The sequence below is a fragment of the Hibiscus syriacus genome, unplaced genomic scaffold (assembly GCF_006381635.1).
Source record: "Hibiscus syriacus cultivar Baekdansim isolate YM2019G1 unplaced genomic scaffold, ASM638163v2 tig00117034_pilon, whole genome shotgun sequence".
In the NCBI taxonomy this organism is placed as follows: Eukaryota; Viridiplantae; Streptophyta; class Magnoliopsida; order Malvales; family Malvaceae; genus Hibiscus; species Hibiscus syriacus.
The window spans coordinates 12,382,570-12,390,446 of record NW_024063533.1 but is presented as its reverse complement, the minus strand read 5'-3'; the positions used below and the strand labels follow the sequence as shown (position 1 = coordinate 12,390,446).

At 34.7% G+C, this 7,877-nt stretch overlaps 1 pseudogene; it reads left to right on the top strand.

Moving 5' to 3' along the window:
* The first annotated feature begins 1,311 nt into the window (after positions 1-1,311).
* On the top strand, positions 1,312-2,460 carry LOC120196767 (annotated as a pseudogene).
* The last annotated feature ends 5,417 nt before the right edge of the window (positions 2,461-7,877 follow it).

Sequence of the window (7,877 nt, the reverse complement as noted above, 5' to 3'; positions counted from 1 at the left end):
TAAAAATAAATAAATAAATATATATATATATTTAATAATAATAATAATAATATAATTATAAAATAATAATAGTAATAAATAAAATAATAATAACGATAATAAAACAAATAGATGAAAAATTAGTATCTTCAGCTGCCCCTCTTTGCTCATTCTTGTGTTAACAAGAATAGGGCAAAGGCAAAAAGATAATAAGTTTTTTATCCATTTGACTTCACTTGATTATGATGGCAATGTTGAACGAGTTCTTCTTATTATGAACTCTTTCATTTTTCCACTAGGGATGACAATCTATCTTCTTCTGTGATATAATCTAGCAAAAGTTGAACAAATTATTCTCATTATGAACTTATTCTTCTTTTTTAGATGAGTTCTTCTCCTTATGAACTCCGTCTGGAAATGCTGATCTTCAAAAGAGGTATTGTTGATTCAATTTCAATAGGTGATGAATCAAATTAAGGTTGAACAAGTTCTTCTCATTATGAACTTCTTCTCATTCTTCAAATGAGTTCTTCTCATTATGAACACTTCTGGAAATATTGATGCTGATCTATCTCCTTCTGTGACAGAATCAAACAAAGGTTTAACAAGTTCTTCTCATTATGAACTTCTTCTTCCTCTTCAAATGAGTTCTTCTCATTATGAACTTCCTCTGGAAAATTTGATCCATCGAGTGATGAATTCAAGAAAAAGGTTGAACAAATTCTTCTCATTATGAATTTCTTCTTTCTTCTTCAGATGAGTTCTTCTCATTATCAACTTTACCTGGCGATGCTAATCCATCAAGTGATGAATTTGAGCAAAAGGTTAAACAAGTTCTTCTCATTATGAACTTCTTCTTCCTTCTTCAGATTAGTTCTTCTCATTATGAACTCTTACGGAAAATTTGATCCATCGAATGATGAATTCAAGCAAAAGGTTAAACAAGTTCTTCTCATTATGAACTTCTTTTTCCTTCTTTAGATGAGTTCTTCTCATTATGAACTTCTTCTGGAACAGTTGATCCATTGAATGATGGATTCGAATCTTTACTAAAATCTTTGAAATTCCTGTCAAATATTTAACATGGATAAAATGAATGAAAATGCACCTATTTTGCAAATGTTTAAATATGATGCATGAATGTTAAGTTCATCTTTATTTGATTTCAAAGTGGTGAACTTGGCCTTTCTTCAATTGTGTAGAAATCCAATAAATCTTTTTTCTTTGAAAAGAGAATCTATCATCTTTGGAGAGTGTAGATGTAGATATGCTTGAATTTTTGTATGATGTCACAAAACCACTTGAGAATAAAACTCAATGATATAGGCTCTTGAAAAGACTGCACTCATGCAACATGTTGATTCTGATAACTACTCATCTGATTATGAAGCGATCTTTCAGGATGATTTCACAGACATTGATAGTTCTTCTGATACTGAGGAAATCCTGAATTATGATTCTGATGAGGAAAATAAATTGTTATACTTGATGAAAATGGGGTACTCATAGGCTGAGGCTTCAATAATTATGGAGAGATATGGTCCAAATTCATCAATTGCAGAGTTGACAGATTTTATATGTGTTACTCAGAAAATGTGAAACTTGGGATATGATTTTTGGAAAAGGAAGAAGCAGAGGAAGCTTGAAAAGAAGCTTCTTAATGACGACGATTATATAGTTCATCTTTTAAATCTAATTATTATTTTTGGGGTTCCTACCGAACCAAATCAGATAACTCAAAGAACACTTCCAGAAGATGCTATTGGGCCTCATTATTTCTACTACGAGAACGTGGCACTTGCTCCAGTTGGTGCTTGGACCAAAATGTCACAGTACTTATACGATGTAGAGCCAGAATTTGTTTATTCGAAGTATTCTTGTGCTGCTGCACGGAAAAGGGGCTATATTCATAATCTACCAATTGAGAACAGATTTTTTCTTATTATGCTTCCCCCACGCACTATACATGATGTTTTTCCGTTGAAAAAAAAATGGTGGCCATCATGGGATCTAAGAACAAAATTGAACTGTTTACAAACATGTATAGGAAGTGCCAAATTGACAGAAAGGATCCATAAAGCTCTTGAAGCTTATGGCGATGAGCCACCTTCAAATGTCCAGAAGTATGTTCTTGATGAGTGCCGAAAATGGAATCTGGTATGGGTTGGAAGGAATAAAGTTGTTCCACTTGAACTTGATGAGGTGGAAATGCTTCTAGGTTTCCCTAAAAACCATACACGAAGAGGAGGATATGCTAGAGACATGTTCCCCGGTGGTATCAATGTCCTATCTCTTTTCTCTGGGATCAGTGATGCAAAGGTTACCTTCTACTGTCTTGACATATATTTGAAAATAGATGTGCAAGAACTGAATGGTGATCGATTGGAGAAATTGGTGAATAAACTTAGCGGATTCGACCTTTTTGTCGATCGCATCCTGTGTAACAACTTTATTGGAAGAAATAAACATCATCAGGATGAACTAGAAGATTCTTTTATTGGTGCATTTTCTTGTAATGACTGTTACAGTGACTGTCTCTTCTGCTGCTTCAAGATACTCACTGGTATACCTCACTCTTCCAGAACCATGGAAAAGTTTGGTTGAGGATAAAACTGGTTATCTCTACTTTTGGAATCTTGTAACCAATGTTACCCAATATGAAAGGCATACAAATGTAGATTCTGTTCCGATTGTCAAATTTAAGTTCAACAATCTTTTGAAGGACATAATGATCGACCTGGAAGAAGTTGTAATGATATATCAAGACTTGAGCCAGCATCACGGTATAACCAGAGTGCAGATGGGGACTTGTTCATTCCCATAATATACCTTAATGAGACTTATAGCTCTGTGATGTAATCTTATAGAGAACATGGATTGATGGATGGGGAAAATAATTTATTTGGTGATGCTTATCGCCTTCAACATGATATAAGTGATAATCTTTCTTGATGGATTGTTAATGTGAAAGAATAAATTGAATTTCGAATATAAATTGAATTTGAAAATGATAATCTTGGAATAAGTAATAAATATATATTCAAAGTCATGGCAAACATAGTAATGATAAAATTCAAATGCCTCAACAAATTATTAGCATAAGTATTTCTAAACTAATCAACTTGATATAATTTAGAGCACTGAGGTAATCTTATATCTGGAAGATCTCAAACGTTGTCAGAATGCTTGTAGATGTAAAGTTCCTCCCAAAATATCAAGCTCTTAAGAGGATTTAATTTCCAGATGCCTAATATCAACATGCATTTGAGCAACCCTTTCAGGTTTTCAACTCAAATCCTTCCTTTGGTTGCAAGACGCCCTTTTCGGGTTTTCATCTTTACCCTCCTTTTCTACATATATTTTTTATCATTTTCATTTTATTTTTTCTTTTTCATTTTTTTTCTTCAAGCATAATATTTATTGACAGAATCTGAGTTTATTGGGTTTCTCATAACTTTTCCATCAATTTCTGCCAAAGTCAATGCTCATCCGGAAAAAGGCCTTTTTTACACATATGACCCTTCCCAATTAGGCATCAATTTCCCACGAAAATCTTTATGAATAGGCAAGATCTTTTTTAGCACCAGATCACCCTCTTGAAATTCTCTTGGATGCACTCTCTTGTCATGAGACTTCATCATCCGTTTCTGATACATCTGTCCATGGCAAATAACTTTCAATCTCTTCTCTTCAATAAGGTTCAATTGATCAAATCGAGCATGGATCCATTCAGACTCATCCAATTTTACCTCTCTCAAAATTCGAAGTGATGGGATCTCAACTTCAATTGGTAAGACTGCTTCCATCCCATAGACTAAAGAAAAAGGCGTTACCCCATATAAAGCAAAAGGTAACTTCTCGTGCCAATCTTTGTAAGTTTCAGTAGTCTTTGTAATGATTCTCTCGATGTTCTTATTTGCTGCTTCAACTGCCCCATTCATCTTTGGACGATACGCCATTAAGTTTGCATGCTTGATTTTAAACTGTGCACAAAGTTCAGTCATCATTTTGTTGTTCAAGTTCAAAGCATTATCTGTAATGATTCTCTCTCGTAGCCCATACTGGAAGATTATTTCTTTCTTTATAAATTTGCAAACTGTAGATCTCTTAATATTGGCATATGAAGCAGCTTAAACCCACTTGGTAAAATAGTCAATTGCCACTAGGATGAAACAATGTCCATTTGATGCTTTTGGTGTGATTGCCCCAATGACGTCTATTCCCCACATAGAAAATGGCCAAGGTGCAGTCATTACATGTAAAGGTGATGGAGGTACATGAATATTATCTGCATATACCTGGCATTTATGACATCTCCTTGCATAATCAAAGCAATCTGTGTGCATGGTAGCCCAATAATATCCATATCTCATTATTTTTCTAGCCATGGAAAGATCATTTGCATGTGTACCACATGTCCCACTGTGCATTTCCTCAATGATGCTTTTGGCTTCGCTATTATTTACACATCTCAATAGCACTTAATCATTTCTTCTTCTATACAAAGTGTTGCCATCAAGAAAGTATCTAGCATCCATTTTTCTCAATGTTCTTTTATCAATCTCAGATGCATTTTGTGGATAGCTTTGATACTTGATATATTGCAAGATATCATAATACCATGGCTTGCCATCTGCTTCTGCTCCCACATTGTAGCAATGTGCAAGAGTTTCATATACTTGCATTTTGATCGGCATCATATCAACTTTTTTAGTTGCTTGAAACATAGCAGCTAATGTAGCCAAAGCATCTACCATTTTATTTTCCTCTCGAGGGAGATAATTAAAGGTGACTTTCTCAAATTCTTTCACTAATTCGAGGGTAAAATTTCGATATTCCAGCAATTTGGGATATTTTGTTTCCCATTCTCCTCGTAATTGATACACCACTAACGATGAATCTCCGTATATCTTGAGACATTTAATTTTTCTTTCTATGACTGCCTTCAATCCCATGACACAAGCTTCATATTCCGCCATGTTATTGGTGCAAAAGAACTCCAGTCTGCTTGTGAAAGGATAATAGATATTTTCTGGAGAAATTAACACTGCCCCAATTCCTCTTTTCAAGGCGTTGGTTGATCCATCAAAATAAAGCTTCTAGGATTCATCATTTGTTTTGACTTCTTCATTCATGGATATGCATAACAAATCTTCATCTGGAAAATTAAAACTTAGAGACTGATAATCATCGGATACACGACTGGCCAGAAAATCAGCTATGACACTTCCTTTTATTACTTTTTGGTTGACATATACAATATCAAACTCGGATAATAACATCTTCCATCTAGCCATTTTGCTTGTCAAAGCTGGCGATTCCATTAAAAACTTTAAAGGATCAAGTCTAGATATCAGCCAAATAGTATGATATAACATGTATTGTCTGAGTCTTCGAGTAACCCACACTAAAGCACAACATAATTTTTGTATTAGTGGGTATCGAATTTCACGACCAGTAAATTTTTTACTCAGATGATAAATGGCTTTCTCTTTTCTTCCAGATTCATCATGATGTCCTAGTACACACCCCATCGAATTTTCAAAAACTGTCAAATAGAGAATTAACGGTCTATCAGGCACTGGTGATACTAAAATGGGGGCATTGGATAAATATTTCTTAATAATATCCAAAGTTTCTTGACATTCATCATTCCAAACTTCAGGATTGTTCTTTCGGAGTAACTTGAACATTGGATCACATTTGTCAGTTAATTGAGAAATGAACCGAGATATATAATTTAATCTTCCCGAAAAGCCTCGAACTTCATTCTTTGTATTAGGTGGCGGGAGATCTTGAATTGCTTTTACTTTATCTGGATCAATCTTGATTCCTTTTTGGCTGACTACAAATCCCAAAAGCTTTCCCGATGTCACCCCAAAAATATATTTAGCGGGATTGAGCTTTAATTGATACTTTCTCAATCTTTGGAAAAGCTTTCTTAGATTTTGAATATGTTCTTCTTCGGGTCGGGACTTGGCAATCATGTCATCCACGTATACTTCAATCTCTTTATGCATCATGTCATGAAACAGAGTTACCATTTCTCTCTAATACGTTTCCCCTACATTTTTAATCCAAATGGTATTACTTTATAACAGAAAGTTCCCCAAATGGTTACAAATATTGTTTTTTCCATGTCCTCATGGTTCATTTTTATCTGATTATACCCTAAAAAGCCATCCATGAATGAAAACCATGCATGTCCTGCAGTATTATCCACCAATGTGTCTATGTGAGGTAATGGAAAGCTATCTTTCGAACTAGCTTTGTTGAGATCTTTGTAATCCACACACATTCGAACTTTCCCATTCTTCTTTGGTACATGAACTATATTGGCTACCCATTCTGGATATTTGTCTGCCTGTAGGAAACATGCATTAATCTGCTTCATCACTTCGTCTTTAATTTGCAACAACATTTCTGGCCTCATTTGTCTGAGTTTTTGTTGAACGGGTTTATATTTTGAACTGATCGGAAGTTTATGCACCACTATATCTGTACTCAAACCAGACATATCTTGATAAGACCAGGCGAAGATGTCTTTGAACTCTTGGAGGAGATCTATCAATTCTCGTTTTATTTGGGCTGACAAAGTAGTACTAATTTTCACTTCTTTCATTTCTTCATTGGTTCCCAGATTTACAATCTCAATTTCTTTTTTGTGAGGTAAAATTTGTTTGTCTTCTTTTACTACCAGTCTTCATCTTCATATTTATAGGAACTGAACTTCCTTGAAGATTCTTTCCCAAACCTTTCCCAGTTTTAGCTACAATGCCTAAAGTCTGTTGTACAGTCATTTTGGTGCAATTGGACAATCTGGAATGTGAAATTTTGCTTCCCTCAGCAATAAAAGTTGTATTAACAAATTCCAAAGCTCGGAAAGAGCACTCGAGACCATCATCATTGGTTTCGATATATGGAGCATCACTCATTACAGAGGCAATGATTTCTTCCTCAACTCCTACACATATCAGTTGACCGTCAACAATGAACTTCAGTTTCTGATGCAATGAAGTAGGAACAGCTCCTGCAGAATGAATCCACGACCTTTCTAATAAACAATTATATGTAGGGTGCATATCCATTACCACAAAGTCAATATTGTATATGACTGGTCCGATTAGCAGTAGTATTTCCATTTTTCTAATCAATTTATGTACGATTTATCTAATGGCATCCTTTGCAATGTAACCAAAGGCATTAAGTTAAGAGTAGATCCATTATCAATTAGTACTCCTGGCAATACATGGCCACGACAATGTGTTGTAATATTCAAAGCTTTCACTGATCCCATTCTACCTTCCGATATTTCATCATCAATGAACGTGATGTAATTATCAGCGGCTATGTACCCCACAATCATGTCAAGATTGTTGAGAAATATATCTTCAGGGATAAATGTTTGATTAAGAACTTTTATCAAAGCATTTCTGTGTGCTTCTGAATTTATCAACATATCAAGAATTGAAATTCACGCTTGTTGTTTATGTAGTTGTTCAACCACACTATATTCGCTATGTTTCAGAAATTTCAAGAACTCTTGTGCTTGCTTTTCTGTTACAGGCTCATTGACTGTTGGCGGGAATTTATCATCAAATACCTTTTGAGGTATCATTGTAGCTTTTCCTTTTTTCTTTTCCTCTTCTGATGCATTCGATGTCTCTGGAGAATAACATCTCCCACTTCTTGTAAAGAATCGAACTTCACTTACTGCTTCAGATGTTGAATCCACACTCTGTACTTTCTCTTTTGCTTTTTCTAGAGAAACAAATCCTTCTATCATTGAAACATTGGTAGAATAATTCCAAGGTACTCTGCGGGTATCCTTATACGGAAATGGTAAAGGAGTAGTAATAACCAGTTTCGCCTTTGTTGGTACAAGATTCACTGTAGAT